A 17,175-nucleotide genomic window follows, 5' to 3' on the forward strand; every position below is an offset into this window, starting at 1 on the left:
TAACTCATCATCTCAAAGGCATGCCATGTTGCTTTTGAATGCCTGCTTCCATATCATACGACTTCTCTTTCTATGATTTAGAAATAGCAGCCAAAGCAATCTGGTGTCCCTGAAACCAGAATCAGGGACGTGATGGCACCATTGCCCCGGCAGAGGAGTAAAACAGTGTGTGATTATTTTAGCATCCCCCTCTAATGGCATCCTGTTATATATACTCACTAATGAAGGGAAGGAGTTTTCACGAAGCATGGCTCCAGCTGTATGTAGCTCATTTGTATTAGTCCAGTATAGCTTGGTCCCTGGTGTATTGTGCTACCTTTTTCACCAGTTAGTCCCAGTCCCATAGGAAAAGTCTTCCTCCTCCTCAGGGCTCAAGGCCAAGGAGTCACAACTGTCCTTGCTGGATTTTAATACCTGTCCAACACAGTTCCTGCATTCCTTTACCACTACACACACACACACGTGTGTGTGCGTGTGTTAAATTCACAATTCACAAATCAGAAGCTAGAGTTTAAAAATCGATTGCTTGAAGTTTATTAAATGTAATCTGCATAATCCTGCTCCTGGCTTTTAGTCATGCACCGGTTCACGTTAAACGAGGGCATGCTTTATTGCCACATGAGGCGATGTGGGCTGACTCTTCCTGCAGTTTACGCGAGCCTTGGACCACTTTTGCTTTTCCGTGCAAACTCAGGCTCCAAAAGCAAAACTAACACCTGCCAGCATTTTTAACAGGCCAGTGGAGATACAAGAGTCTACTTGACCATTACCATCTCTGCCAGTTGAGGATAATTGCATATTACGTGTAATCACACATGCATGCCCATTCAAAGTAAAAGAATCGAGACTTATGCTAAACCAGAAGGGCACTGTTATTGTTCCCAGGGTGGCCACAGTGATGCTTGATTAGTAGTACTCCCTTCTGCTTCTCACACCCACATCAGTCCTTTATATTAAGCCATAACACTGCAGCTACATTGTATTACAATACACTACTTTGTATTTGTTTGTTGGGCAGCTTTTTTGTTGTCGAAATTCCCATCACACCTTGACAGCATTTAATGAATCAAATGCTCTGACAAAAAAAGAAAAAGAAAAAACAATTCAGCCTTTGTTGCTGTCGCAGGACTGTAAAAGTTCGTACAATAATTTCATTTGGCCCAAATGTAATGATTGGACAGGCTTCATACCCGTCTACCTACCTGCCTACCTAAAATCTGTAAATTGTTCCCGTCTTCTTAAAGTGTTTGGTCCAAAAGTGAAAGCCTGTTTTAGCAATATTGCATTATTTAAGAACACAAAATATTTTTTATTTTTTATAAAAAATATTTTGACTAATATTTTGACTTAAAATATTTTTTATTTGTTATAAAAAATATTTTGACAGCGTGTTGCTCACATGTTATCGTCATGCATGGTATTCTGCACTTTCCTCTGCATTGTGAGCAACAATAGTCACAACAACAAAGAATTATACAGAAGCCGGCCCCAGCTGTTTTCTTGGAGTGTTTTCAATCAGCAAAGTGTCTGCTGTGCGGTGGTTCTTAGTGAGTTCACGCTGATGCCAACTGACAGTGTGGATCCAAATTGCTCCCAGCATCTCCTTCAGCAGCAGTTTTGTTTCAACATACACCCCTGCCTCCCATCTTCCAAAAATGATGCCAGCAACAAAACCGTGATGAGAGCAAAAAATACAAACAACACTAAGGTAGTGATTTACATGATCAGCTCATTAAGTTCCACCTCAACATGACGCTTACAGTACAAGTGGTGGGATACTTTCTCTAATCCACATAATCACACAAAATATACTATCTTGTAGATTCACTATAAACAAGAATGACAGTAGTGTTAATTGGCATCACAGTTCCATGATGTGCAAGGAGTCAAGACCTGTCCTGACACCTGTGTCTCACCTGTTTGCTGTTGTTGTTCACAGAACCTGCTGTTTCAATCAAAAAACAACAAGTTTCTGTCACTCTCTTCCTTTCTTTCCGTCTACAACACTTCCTCTTCTTTCGGCTGCCTTTGTTTCAGTCTGTCCATTGATTTACCTCAAAGCCAGACCAGCTGGCTTTAGATGCTTCCTTCAGAGACCTAAGAGGCCCGTCTTCACACGCTGTTCCTCCGCTTGTCCCTTGGTCTCTCTGTAGGCGGAGAGCAAGGGGGGGGGGGGCAGTGGTTTGAAAGGTAGGACCCCAGATGGACATAGATATGTCGGGCATGCGTTGTGTGACGGGGCTTGGCTCGGCGCTCTCTGGACCAGCCACAGCTGTCAGTCATATCTCCAGAAAGTGTTGAATATTTTTCCTTCCTCCCACAGAAAGCTGGCAGTAAAAGGAATTTGTGTTGGTTCACAGTAAAAATAAATCTTCAAAATGGAAGGTATTATCATGTAGATTACACTGTTTTTAAACTTTATCAAACATCCATGTGAGGTAGATTGTCTTTTTTTAAATTATAGGTGAAAATGTATTGTGTGTGTGACATAGTGATACATTTCAACAAGTTGCATGCCAAATAACGGTTTGTTCCAGCAGGGCTTTGATGCACGACAGCTGGCATTTCCAACATTGCACCAGACCACAAATAGACCCAGACACTCTTTCTCTCCAATTAAAAAAGGGACTAAAACAGTCGTCTCATGAAGCGAGCTTTATTAGGCTATAAGTCAAGTTTGATCTACAATACGATAGCGGGGAAAGAAATAGACGTTTATTTTGTAAATGAGAACCGCACAAACAGATCACTGAGTCACACAACTTTCTGAGACAGCAGTCTGACCACCGAGCTCCGAAATAACAATTCATTATCTGAAGCTCATTAAAGCAGCCTTTGTGAAAAGCCCTCAACACTTCTCACCAATCCCTGCTCCTCCACTCGCTGCACACTACACATCCAGTCTTGGGACAAACACTGCCAACACATGCCATACTGCGGTCTCAGATAACGACTCTGAAATATAAAGTTACCCATTACATTCCCTGCAGTGCGAGTTCCCTACATAAGCACCAGTTTATGAAACAAATCTGCAAGTAGTGGTTAAAATACATTAACACAAAAATATTACAAATCTAGAAGGGTTACTACAGTAAAGTACCTACAAATGTGTTAAATAATTGAATTGATGGTTTTAAAGTGCTAAAACTCTCCGTCCACAGTCATTTGAATCATGTTGATGTCACAAAACTTTTCCAACAAAGTCATATCTGAGGAGAACTCAGCAATATGTTGGATAATCAAGATGGAGATCTAATAATACTCCATGTCTCACAGTTTGGATCTCTTCTCTCTTTACCCGCTGTAATTAAAAGTAACCGACAGCACAGAATAGCATTCAACTGTTAATGTGAGCGAATGACACTTGAAATGAAAAGCCTCATGATGTCAGTTTGCAGATAACACAGAGCGATGAGATCTCCAGTGAATTCTGGGTCAGAAGAGAAACGTCCAGTTAGCTTTTGTGGTCAACTGCAGACAAATGTTCCTTGCAAATCGAGGCAATGCAGTTGCAGCATATTTGTTATTCAGGTTTAATGATAGGCACGACTCCTCAAATGTTCTGTGGTGTTATTCATCTTGTTTATATCGCACTTCTGCACAACTTTGACACGCTGCAGTGGGTTTTGTTGAGCGCCTGTGCTCTTCCTGAGGCAAGAGAACGACAGCACAAAGGTCCTTATGATGAGTTGACGATCTCTCTTGAGATTACCAGTCTCTCGGGTTGCTTAAAGTATTCTTCCCTGTTTATCACACCGCTGAATGCTCATCAACTGCAAGGTGGAGCAGTTTGCTTGATGAGCCCCCTTCTTTTCCTGCAGATGTACAGAGATCCGCTCTTTAATTATCTCCAATATTCACATGAGCCTATAGCTCCATTTATAAAATTGAGTCTCCGCCGTACTGAGCTCATTAAAAATTCAACAAGGTCAGGAATGAAACTGCTCTTACCATTATTCATTTTGTCCCTAATTCCAAGTATTATTTAATTAATCACCTGAAATGACTCAAATAATTCACAATGTCAGAAGTTGCTGGGAGATATTAGCGGTTTTCATACTTACAAACGCGTTTCTTTTGTGAGCAAAATGGAACAAAACACTTTCTCTAATTTCCTCCTTTTTTTAAAGTAAGAGCCATCTGTAAATGTCTGTGATTACACTTATTAAAAAAGAAAAAGAACATCCATGATGCCTTTTCTGTCTTGTAAGGGATAAAACGTTGATGTTCTATGAGGCATAAGGATCATTCTGCATTTCACTATTGGCTAATTTCACAGATTTTCTGACGATGATTGCATCATAGACAAAAACCTTGTTGTGTGTGTTTGTGTTCATGTGTGGGATTTTCTGACATCCCCAAAGCCAGTCAGCAGGTGCCATCACTTCTCATTCCCACCATTGACAGTGTAAAGACATGTTGAGGACGAGCGGGATCAAGGGAGACTGCCAAAGGGAATGTGTGGGAGAAACCACTCTATAATTTCTGCCTTTCAGCCAGTTCTTCTTGGCATTTTAGCAACGATTTCACATCAAGCTAATGCTACTGTAATTCAGTTTGTCAGACTATATAGCATGAAAGCTAAAGCTATCTGAATATACTGTCACTGTTCACCTGTAGGCAGCATTTACATTTTCACTGTAATCCAAATAATGCTTTTCTTTTTTTTCATGTTAGATCTTTTCATCCGATAGGTGGCACACTGATGAGGCCGAATAGAAAATACAGTAGTTCCAGCTTTCTTCGAAACACCTCATCCAAACTTTTGTTTTTGTTGTCATATTCTCTGAATGGCTTCTATGCCGCTGCCTTTGAAGACAAGCACAATATTAAATGCATATTCCCTCACAATGCTCTATCACTGCCCGGTTGATTTCTAAAAACCTACCATATCACACAATTGTAGGTAGTAGGTGCCCATTTCTCACTCAGCGTTATGACTCATACCAGCTATCCAAGTCTAATCCACGAGAGATAATTCGGTATTCATGTTTTACAAATGTGCTCGAGAAAAATCCCTAAATCTTTTTGGCAAGTGCAGTCGAGAAAGTCGAGCAAGCATGTCATCCGCCATGAAAAGGCAGCGGGATGGTTGAGTAAAGCGGGGCTTTGTCTCCTGACTTCAGCCTGAAAGACACTGCCATCATCAGCTTTCTTTGAAGCAGACTTTGTCTTTCCAGTATTTCACTGGTTTCTCAAAGGTAAATAGAGGCTTGACTCAGTGGGGCACATGCAGTTTTCTCTACAACAGGTAATACATTTGCGTGTCAGGTCTGCACGTCACAGATTAAACATGCTTTGTTTGGGATGATTTATGAGTGCGATGTCGTGCTGGGTGCACTTGGCTGTGAGGTGCTGAGGGTTTGATGGTGGTGAGGGGGTAGAAGGTGGGGCGGCGGGTTGGTGAGTGTCAGATTTGACTTACAGGAAGACTGATCTGTAGCTGCTCCGAGGGTGCCCACTGCAACACACACCTCTGTCATTAATCAAACACAGACTTGGAGTACAGAGTGCTTTGTCTTCTCCTCCTCTCACACCAGTGCTACAGGCTGTCACCATCCGGAGAAAAGCTTCAGAACAACTATCAAGAAGTAAGAGAAACTGCTGGTGCCTCTCTGAAACTACAGGGTATATATGTATTCCCACAGAGAAGTTGCAACACAAAAACAGGACGCCTCACTCATTTTCCTCTATGGTAGCTGCGGCATGCCAGGATCTCTGCAGTCACGGGAGGAAAAAAGCTATAAAAACCAAAAGATCCTAAACCTACGTACGAGTACCTGCTTAGATATGTTGTGGTTTTTATCTAGACATTGTCTGACTATAACAGGCGCTACTCTTGTTCTCTTCCTCCTTCAGAGAAGGTTACCTGGATATACAGGATTAAGATCATTCACTATCCTTACTAAGAAACGGCTGATTCAGCAAGCAGTGCAGCTAAAAGCATGTTGACTTATAATCCAAATACAGCTGACCGCTGATGCCCCACTTTCTACTGATCTCACACACTCCTTCCAGCTTGTGTTTGAGGTAATTAATCACAGCAGTAGCATTAAATTAGGGATTGTATTTCAGCGTGATTAGGCGACTCTTGACTTATAGCTGAACTTTAACAAACTAGAATTACCGACTCCTGGTTGTTTGCCTCCGCCAACCAGTCATGTTGCAGTTTACATCCATGTCTGGCCGAAATGTCATCACTTCATTATTTCATCCTATTAGTCATGAAGAATTAACCGGACGGACGGACAGTTTAACCCGAAAACATAATGCCTCTGGCCAAGACTCTCGCCGGCAAGGAGGCATCTAAACATTATTGCCATTAGATTGCATTCGTTTGGCTGCTTTAGCCCACAGAAACATATAGTGCATTTAACCTCCGTGGGAACAATGGGTGTGCAGCCCTTCCAAACAAACAACTAAATGTTTGTCCCTCCACGATCTCAAATATTGTTGTCGTGTAGCAAAAGTTGATCAAGTCCTTGTCTAATACAAAAAAACATCCCTGGTTTTCATGGACTTAATAGGAATAACTAGCGATATTGTGGCAAGAGGAAAATACTTTTTATGAGACCAGAGAGGTCAAATAAAGGTAATACACAAAGGAGTAGGGGTGTAACGGTTCACAAAATCCACGGTTGGGTTCGGTATGATACAGTAGAAAACTATAAATGCCAGAGAAATGTACTTGATTTTAAAATATATTTATTCATTACAACTAACATCATGAAGTTATTCTTTGACTTTGAACAATGATGGAACTATACCTGAGTGACCCATCTTCTGGGGTGTCTTCTAAGCAACACAGAAGCATAAAAAACAAAAACTGCTCCTTAATGTTATGTAGTATTGTTACTTACATCTTGCTTACATCTTGTATTGTTACTTACATCTTGCAAAAGAGATTTTTAATCTCAATGGGACTACCTGGTTAAATAGTTTTTTAAATTTTTTTAAACAATTAAAAAAATTTTTTTTATTCAAACGTATTCGGTTCGTCATGCGTACCGAACCGTGAGCCTCGTACCGAACGGTTCAATACGAATATGCGTACCGTTACACCCCTACAAAAGGAGATAAACCTGTTATTGTGTACAGTAATGGCGAGGGCACAGAAAGAGCACAAATAGTAGAGGCAAAAAGGACAGACAGGCTCCGAAGTCCTAATAAAAAAATGAATTCAGAAAAGAGGCAAAGCAGAAAGCACAGTAAAGCATGAACCAACAACCTACCAGTTATGCAGTACATACTCTGATCTAAAGCGTCTGCATGAACCGGTTTTCTCTGTGCATGTCAATGTAACCTCTGCTCCCTGAAACTGTGAATTTTTTCACATCAAAATATATATTTTCCTCACACTAAAATATGGGCTAAAATGTGCCGTCTACCCTGGGCATCCCATAAACAGTTCATTTCTAAATGTAAACCTAGGTGGTCAGGAAGGGGAATAACGATCTGTCAAAAGAGAGCTCAGGTCCACAAAGCCTGCTTTCAGTGTGCAGGGCCAGATATGTGAAGTATATAATTGCATGCACTGTTTGACATTTATTACATTCAGTACACCATTGCGGTTTGTTTATGGTAACATACCAGGCAAACAGCGTTAATGTGTGCCAAAGCAAATATTTGCAGCACTATATCAAATTCAGCTACCAAATTAAGGATATCAGAGAAGCCAAATAGGGTCGTGTTTGAAATAACAGAGTTGTTGGGCCATCCGCTGTTCCATACACAGATTGGCCTATCACACGATTTGCTGAAGTGTTTGCACACAGAGCTTTGCCGCCTGCGGGCTTATATATCACACTGTGCCTTATTAAGAGCTTTAACTAAATCTGGCTCTCGCTAGCCCCCCCTTCGTCACCAGTCTGAGGGCAGCCGTCTTCAGGACCTCGGTTTGTACACAGCCCCGTCTGAACGCCTGGTCCCCCCTAAACAGTTTGGGGCAGCGTACATGTGCTCGACAGATAAAAGGCGAGAATGGAGATATTATGGCGGCGCTGTAGAAACTCATAGCAGAATTGGTCTCAAGTAATTACGCTTTTCCCTGTAACTGGTGTAGGAGATCAGACACATTCAGCTTTATCGGATGTCATGCCTCGAAATGATTCAATTTTATCTTTCAACATATTGTGCTGCCGATTTAGATGTGCACCACAAAATCCTTCGCATTCTTCCAATACAATTCAAAACGCTACTTTTCCCCCTCTGAAAATGTCACGTACAACCACACATTACTTTTAACAAGTTCTGATAACCATGAAGAGAGCATGGTAATGGTCTCATGGCACAAGTTCAGCTGTCAGACAGACTAGCCATTTACTTTCATGCAAAAGCAATGAGCAATGGTCCACCAGAGTGAACCGCTGACCCACGCATTGATTATCTCCAGCTGCATGCTGACCCTCTGAAATGACTTCACTGTAATCGTTGAATGTTATGCTGTATTCTGGGTGTAGCCTAGCTGTGTCCTATTCCGTCAGTCACCAAAATAGAGGAGTCCATTTTATGATAGCATGCTGGGAATTCCCCTCCATTTCCTCAAGCTCTTGACCTCCCACTCTCCATTGTATGTGCGAAGAGAGGGTCTGGGGGCCGGAGTAGCCTGTGCAGCTCTACCAGGCTGACAGATCGGCTCGTCGTGCCCTCTGCTGCTCCGTCTGCACTGCGGCTCCATTGTTCTGCCCGCTCAGGCCGAGCCGCGGGGCAACTCCTCACCATTGTGTCTGACAGACCTGCAACCCGATACCATGGCAGCAGGCGCCTGCCTCCGTCCCGTCGGGACACTGATGCAGAATGTGCTTATAGTGTGTGAGTACAAGTTTTGATCAAATGTACTCAGACAACATTTGTGGTTGTAACATAACCACAAGGAAAGTGTAAATAACGTAAATATGTTACTATAATGAGGGGCTTTTATCAATCAGAACAATGCAAGTAGTTCACTATCACACGAGAGAAAATAACATGATCCAGGCGCCGCAGGCAGAGGCGCAAACCTGGGACTATGTAGGAAGTATGTTTAAAAAGGCCCAATGCTCCCATTTAGTGGCAAACTATACACTCGCAGTCACATCTTTAGTGCAACAAGAGGAAGACTGACATCTTATCTCACCTCCGCAGAGAAATGGAAAAACGGAGCCTGAAGAAGCCTATAGCACAGACACAACACAACAGCCTATGCACATCAAAGCAAGCCCCAACCAAGCTGAGCATGCCGTTGTGTGTCACGGAGGAATAGTCCTCTTTTTATGTAACACACAGATGATTAAAGAGTTCAACACAGCAAGCAGACTAATGACTCCACTGGGTTGCAGGGGAACTCAGGAGAGGAGAAGCCAGGGCCTCTGGAGAATACTTGCTGAAACAGGGATAGGTTCTAAAATATACAAATTTATTCATCAGAAAGCAGTCTTTTTATGTCATCCATGTGTGCGAGTGTGTGCAGGTGGCAGAGAGTGAATGTGAGCGAGGACGGCGGAGGGGGAGAGAGATGAGATGAGAGGGAAAAAGAGATAGGAAGTCTGATAGTATCAGCTCCCTTTGAGCTGAAAGATATAAAGCAACCGGTAACAACCACCCTGAAAAACAACTGCAAACCCTGCCATAATATTGGCTTCACTTTCTGCATCTTCTCTAATAGTATAATGGATATTTTAAATATCATTAATACCTTATCTTGAACCACTGGAACAGGTCTCTGTGGGGTTTCTTGCTTACTTTCTCATACATGGTCACGGGTGCTAGTATACAGACAGTAAAGTCCGATTTGTTTTATTCCACTGGATAAATGGACACCATTGAGTCCCTCGTGAGAGGTGACAACGTGATGAATGGTTGTGCTGTCTCTGGGACAAAGTGCAGGAATTATTGTCAGTCACTATAGGAGCAATAATTAATAACCACTATCTAGTGGCAGAGGGTAATCATATGAGATTAAGAAAACAATACATCTTCAGGCATAAAAGGTGCAACATTTGACCCTGTAATCAGGAGCATGAAGATACAGCTTACATATCAGAAGCCAGTCTGGCTTATGTCTCAATGAAACATTGAGAAAATGGGGTAAACAGCCATTAAAATGACTCAAAACTCGAGTGTACTCTCTTTGAAAGTATAGCCTTCTTTTTCCATGATGTCTGTTAGCCCAGGTACTAAACTGCACAACGTTACAAACTATATTATTAACTTGAAGCTACAACAATTATTTTGTCTGAGGTCACAAACTGGCCCTGGTGCGACCAACAAGGTAATTGCGTTGAGGTCCTGCGTTCATACGAGTTAACGTTGTTTGAAGTGGCAGATAGTTATGTTTCGATCATTGGCATATATGGTTTCGATACAGCTGAATGCTGATCGGTGATCGGATTCTCTGTCTGTGTCTCTCTCTGTCACCCATCCATTCTCTATACCTGCTCATCAGAGTAGTGGGGCGGTTGATAAGTGACCCACACATTGGACGAATTGGGAGAGTAATTGTTACCTTGTTTGATTGATAGGATGTTTGTATCACTCCTCTAATACATATGTCTTTGTTACATACTGTAGTGAATAAAAATATTTGTTTTGAACAACAGTGCACCTTGAATTTTGGGGCGATTCCATTTCCTCTCTTGTTGACATAATTCTGAGGCTGTTGCACACCATTCGCTCTGACCGGAAACATATTCCGTCCTTAGATTGAGGTGCTATTTTTACAGGTAGCCAACAGACTTGTGTGGAGATTCAGAGTGATACGTTAAATAAGACTTTGCTAGAACACAACACAAAGCATTTAGTAAAATTGCACCAATTACATAAAGTAATACCAGGTCACAGTGATGAATATTGGCTATCAGGACATGGCAAGTTATAGAACAAACCTCTGATATTGTTTTGTTATAGAACTAGAATTCAAACATAGTACAAAACACTGTGCAAGTATAAGATGGCTTTAATTCTCCTTCGAAGTAGATTTAATTATATATGAACATGTATTAAATATACAATCAGTTTTCTATTTAGCATAACCAAAACTCAAAGAGAGAATTTGATCTATGACCACTTTTAAAAGAAAATCTTTTGACTCAAGTGTATTTGAGATTTCATCCCGTCTGATTCCATTTCAATAAATTCAATTCAATCTAGAGATTGATTCATTTCAGTTTCATATCCACAAGAGCTTTGCTCCCCCTTCTCTTTAGTTCAAGGCCTCTTTTAGAAATAGAACACAATACCCAGAACATACATCCTTTTAGTGAAGGAGATCCTCATCCCTGGATACGGCATTGAAATAGCAAATGCAAATCCACTCAAACGGTGCGATCCAGCGGGGACGACAACATAAACAATGGTGCAGATAGTTGTTCAAACCAGCTGCACATTGCTATTGTTAGGATTAGCATGGTAATCTCAGGGCCGGAAAACCTCACTGTCGAGACACCTGATCAGACAGAGTGGATAAGTATTTGTTCCCTTTTCATTTCAGACAATTATTACACAGAGCGTAAGCGTATACCTCCAGAATATGATGGACATGGAGGTTGATATTGCATGAAGTTGAAAATGTAAGAGAAGTGTCAGCCAGATAGAAATTACGAGAGAGACAATGTCGAGGAGGATTATAAGCAAGCAAAGAGACAGAGGAAGGAAAGTATAAGGGAAGAGAAAAGAGTGCAACATGAGAGCTTGTGTTCGTCTGGATGGGCAGAAGGCCTGCAGAGCTTGGCAGGAGCCTTGCTTCTGACAGCAGCTGTGGCCTCAGTTTTATATCTTAAGGTGGTGCCTTGACTCCGCACCAGCCTTTCTATCTCAAGCTCTCATGTTTTCAATCAGAGGGGACCATCAATTATTGTCAGCAGTAATCACAGTTGTCCAATGTGGGCCTGCTGAGGGGCACCGACCTGTCCTGGTGCATCAAGTCACACTGGATCATGGCACCTCTGATATGGGCAGTGGGAGAGCCCTGGGAGCGGGCTAAGTCACAACACAAAAGTTGAAAAGAGGTTCTGTTTATCGAAGAACCTGCAGCAAATGAAAACGATCTGCTGGATGAGTCGATTGAAGTCTGACTTAAAGGAATAGTTCACCTGGAAATGACAATTCAGTTATGATACGTCAATATCAGTTCCTATGGATGCGAATTTAGCTCCATAAAACATCGCAAAAATCATAAACCTTGTCATTATATATGCAAACCCAATAGGCTAATTTAAGGTATTGGACTTTTGAGTCCTTGTTCTCTTTAATTTAGGAGAAAGCTCATTTATGTTCATTTTTTTGTTCTACCTTCAGTTTTGATGATAAGAGGGCGAGTTGGTAACGACTGAATATTAAATTTAGTGAACAAGTCATTTTATTCTGTAAGGTTGGAAAGCAACACAAAATGACAGACTGTACATCTGTGATCAAACACGATCATTCATTGTTGCATTTGTTTAAAAAAAAAGATGCGTTTTAATTTCATTCTAACCCTGAATGAAATGGGAGATTTTTCACTAAATGCTGGCACAGCTCTCCTCCCTAAAGTCGCAAAGCAGACAAAGTGGGTTTCCCCTCTTTCTTCCGTCCGCAAAATCTGGCTCCTTTGGCAAGCTGCCCGGGTAATCGTGGCACGGCCTGTGTTTTTCACGACAGCACTGCTATTTTGCTGTGAAAACTCTCAGCATGGGGTGGCACACCCACCTCTGGCAAGACACTGCTGTCAGAGCTGATCAGCAGAGAGCAGACTTCCCTTTCAATTAGCCTCGTCTGTCCAAGAACAGGGCCAGGAGCACCAGCACAGCCACACAGGCACCCAGCGAAGGAACAGCAAGGAGAGCAGGTGGGAGGAGAGGGGAGAGCTGGAGAAGTAAGCCCCAAAACTCCAAACGGGGACTGAAATACCCTCCACTGCTGTGTTCTAAGTCCCTCTGTACCAGAAAGGGCTCTGCCATGGCACGTCACGGTAAACATAGGCAGGCTCCATGGAAACACGGCCATTTGGCAGAAAAGCATTGGATGAGATATGGCACCAATGAGGCAGATAATTCCCTGAATAACTATATCTTCCCCCTCATGTGCTATCACAGCGATGAAGACCGTGCATGTGTGTGAAAGAGAGAGAAAAAGAGAGCATGCAGTGAAACAGCCATGTCACGCGTTATAGTTACTTGGGAAACAACACACCGCAATTGATATGGCACTAATCAAGACACAAATTAGAGGTTGTGTGGGGAGCTTACGAACAGTGTTGAAGGGGCTCGAGGAGGGGCGCCAGGGCCCGGGAGTGAAAAGAGAAAGGGTGGTAGCCATGCCCCTAGGTTGTTTGTCACAAATGCCACATCCAGGTGGGATTTGCAGAGTTGCACCCTAGCCAGCGTCTTTCTCTCAGTGGAAAGAGCCTGAGGTGGAGAATGGTAAACATGGACAGCTGTAACACAAGCACAAATGTCCCCATGGGCTCGGCTGGGGATTTTCAATGGACAAATTGCTAGGAGGAGGTTCCGTATTGATAACCGTATCAAGTCTGTGGACATTCTGAACATTGAGAAGACTTCTTACAGATTCCATTCTGCAAATTTCAAAACACCATACTACCAACACAGTGCAGGCAAAGTAAATCCGACCTCTGACTGGATGGAAAACTTACTTCAAAAGCCTGTTTTTGGTTAAAACAGAATGCAATCTCAACACCTTGAGCCTTTTCTTCCTGTCCTAGTATTTAGTTCACCAAAGCAGGAAGTCACAGAAAAGAGAAGGACTTTGTGATATGCTGCTCCAATTTCCCAAGCTTCATTTTTCCGTAAGAGTTGAAGAGATGCTCTACTTGAATGAGTATCATGTGTTTAAAGCTGTTTTCGAGGGGCCATTGTACCTTTAAAACCAGCAGCTCTGTCGCCAGCAGTCTGGAATCTGGAAAACCCATCACTGACTAGAACTTGTAAAACTTCAATGAGAGTACAATGAAGTTGTTACAAGTCTTGTCATTATTTTTCATGCCACCCCTCATTATAGAACACAAATTACAGCAACAGCTTGTTGTTGACTAAATATTCTCACAACAAGGGCAAGATCCATTTAGTTGCTCTGGACCTGTCAATTCTATTACATGATATTCATCAGCAGATGGAATTTGGCACTGAAAAGAAGTGCTGACCAAAAAAAGATTGAATCATCTACAGATGAAAAATGATCTGCCGATAAAGATGCAAAAGATGATAAAAGAGCTCCAGAGTGGCTGTTTTGTCAACAGTTGTTCCCGGGGCAATAATGAGCCTTTGAGCCGTCTCTAACGTCTTGTTTGAATGAGAGAGAGAGTTGTAGCACTCGTGTGGCCTCTAAATGAGACACGCACCGTAACAAATCCAGGCTTAAACCATCCGTTTCAGTGTTTAAATATTGCTACGCATGCTTGTACATTTTCTGTATTTTATATGAGAGCTACTGCAGGGAACAAGACAAGGCATTGTTGTGCTACTGATGACGATAAGAGACACTTCAGTGAATGTAATGCTATTAGCAGTCTGAATGTAATTCTATTAGTAGTGCAATGTAATACCACAGCTCGAATAAGTTATTATCAATATCACAGCACAAACGCAGTGCTATGATTTTGACGTGGCATGAATGACTGTACATTGTCGTTTTCATTATGGGCTGGACTCGGTCTCTCAGTACACTTTCAAGCATTGCCAAACTCTAAAATCCAGCTGGTTTCTCATATCTCTTGCTCCATATGCATCCTGTTCATCCATATATAACTGAGGATATGACTCCGTCTCTTTGTTCCTTTGCCATTCACAAAGAATCAATGCGACATTTGGGGGATATTTATTTGGTCCTTATTTGGACAAAGTTATCATGATGATATGTTTTGACTTTTACTGTTGGAGACTAACAACAGTTGTGATTCACACGTTGACTATTTAGAATACGGAACAAACATCTAATCGATGTGTCTGTATGTGGAAAAGACCAGTTCATGGACATCACCCATCTGTTGTGCAGATACCAAATTGTGTCATGAGAGTTAAGATTTTGATAGAAGCTCTATTGTCCAGCTGAAAAGAGTGTTGATTCGATAATTGTTTCTTTATAAAACAGCAAATGTCATGAGTACCAAGTTATTTGAATTTATGGTCGCTGTTGCAGCTATACATGTCGTACTTTCAGGAAATAATAGGATATTGAGAGAAGAGGCACTTTTTAAAAGACAATATTAATATGCCGTAACGGAAGAGCAGCAGGTCTCTAAGTAGAGAACGAAGGACAACATCTTTTCTCGCCTTTCCAGCTGATGTGTGGGACGTGGGGGGCCCCTTTAGTGAGCGCCGTTGTCAGCCGAGACAAACTGCAGCTCCTGGGACTGCCCCAGATCTGACAGAAACCTCCCCCTCCATCAGTCACGTCATCTGAGTCAGTGAAGGAGTCTGCGCCCTGCTCGCGGTCACACTAACCAGGAGACACAAGCTGTTCCTCTCCAGGTGCTCATTAATGCACTTGTCCTTGATACCTCCGCCATACAACAACACAAAGACAAACACATGCCTGCCGTGTTCTAATTACACTTGTGCGCGCACACTTGCAGGGATGTGCATCACGCATTTTATTAAGAGACTTGGAAATGTCAAACTACGGCGGACGCCCCTTTACTTCCCCCTCCTGCTGCTCCTCTTGTCTTTTTAAAAATTGTGGAAGAGGGGGGGGGGGGGGGGACACACCGATAGGGACTGTTGTTGTGAAGCAGAAAGACAGAGTGAAAGTAATGCTATGTAAAGATGGTTTGAGCCTTTGAAGTGGGGGACGTTGGGGACGGCTGATAAGAGAGAGCCAACCCAGGAGTGGAGAGCCGGGCTGAACGAATTCATCAAGCTTCCTCAACAATTAGCATATGGGCCTAATTATCATATGCAACCAATCCTCCATAACCAGTCTGCAATATGACTTCCTATCCCTCTACATTACCAGCCATCCCACTGAAAAATGGTGAGCATAGATGACCCCAGTATTGTCTTATACTTCTCCTCTCCAAGGCCTGCTTGAATAACTACCATACCTCCAATGTTCCTTTCTTTCCATTATGCAGTTAAGCCAGACAGTTAATTATCCAGGAGCAGGGAGGCCGGGTCTCTTTGCTGGCTGCGATAACGATATGCTTTGCTGGGCAGAGAATGAAGAGGGCCAGCCCACAGGGACCCGTGCTGATGTCAGGCAATCTTTCAAAAAAAGGCCCAGGCAATTAGATGCACCAGTGCTACCAGGGATGACTAGTGTTATTGAGGATACTGGCTAGCTTCTCTAATGGGGGTATTTAGGGCAATTATGATAAAGATGTCAGGGCGACCTCCCCACGACTGCTGCTTTTACAAGGGGTGCCTCTAAGTGCAAGATCACAGAGCAGAAATAAGGAGTGACTAAAGATGTGGCCAGTCCCGTGTGGAAGTCTTGCCACCAGCAGAACTGCACTTAAGACTCGTCTCATGTGGAAAATGCTGTCTAGAGGTGTTAAATGGGCTAATCTGCCCTCACAGTTGAGTTTTATGGGAATTCTGGAGTCTATTATGACAGTCCCAAGAAAATAAACACTCCAGTGCTCAATTAAAGAGTAAAGCCTGGCTGATTTGTTTCCATTTAGCATCATAGATTCAGCACATCTGGGCCGGTGAGAGTACGCAGCACGGTTATTATTTAATGGACGAGGGAAGCTGACCATCTGTAAGGCAGAGCCCCACAAAGGGGCCTTTCACGTGGCTACTGCTGTACACTGCTTGCTTCTGAATTGTTTCCATGCACACGTTTACCTCAGGCATCAACCTTTCAACCACTGGCATCCATACCTCACATCAAAGTTACACCTCAGGGACATAACCAAGGGCTACTGGTCACCGCACACACCTTTAACCATGCCAGCCCAATTGCAATGTTAGCATATGCCATCCACATGGCTGGCATGACACTAAACACACACTGACTAATGTTTGAAGTAAGTTCAAAGCAGAGGAAATGTGCAACGTGGAAGCAGCATGTATCCTCTTTCTTCCTTAAGAACAGCCAAACAGCTGGCCATGTTCTTTGCAAAGTGCTCAGTACATTTCCATGATTGTTATTGTACGATGTCTGTGGATAATGCACGGTGATATCCCTCTCTCTCTCCGTAATAACCTCTCTGGATAGATACTAGATAGTCAGGAAAGAGCAATCCCACTATCCAGATGG

At 42.6% G+C, this 17,175-nt stretch overlaps 1 protein-coding gene across 1 annotated transcript in view; it reads right to left on the reverse strand.

Annotated features, from left to right (window-relative positions):
- Positions 1-2,103, reverse strand: part of mef2aa (myocyte enhancer factor 2aa) — a 65,607-nt gene extending 63,504 nt beyond the window's left edge. The window contains exon 1 of the mRNA XM_079269541.1: positions 1,917-2,103. The gene's annotated coding sequence lies outside the window, so the exon portion shown is untranslated. The remainder of the gene's footprint in view (positions 1-1,916) is intronic.
- Positions 2,104-17,175: the final 15,072 nt, after the last annotated feature.

The sequence above is a fragment of the Melanostigma gelatinosum genome (assembly GCF_949748355.1).
Source record: "Melanostigma gelatinosum genome assembly, chromosome: 1".
Taxonomy (NCBI): domain Eukaryota; kingdom Metazoa; phylum Chordata; class Actinopteri; order Perciformes; family Zoarcidae; genus Melanostigma; species Melanostigma gelatinosum.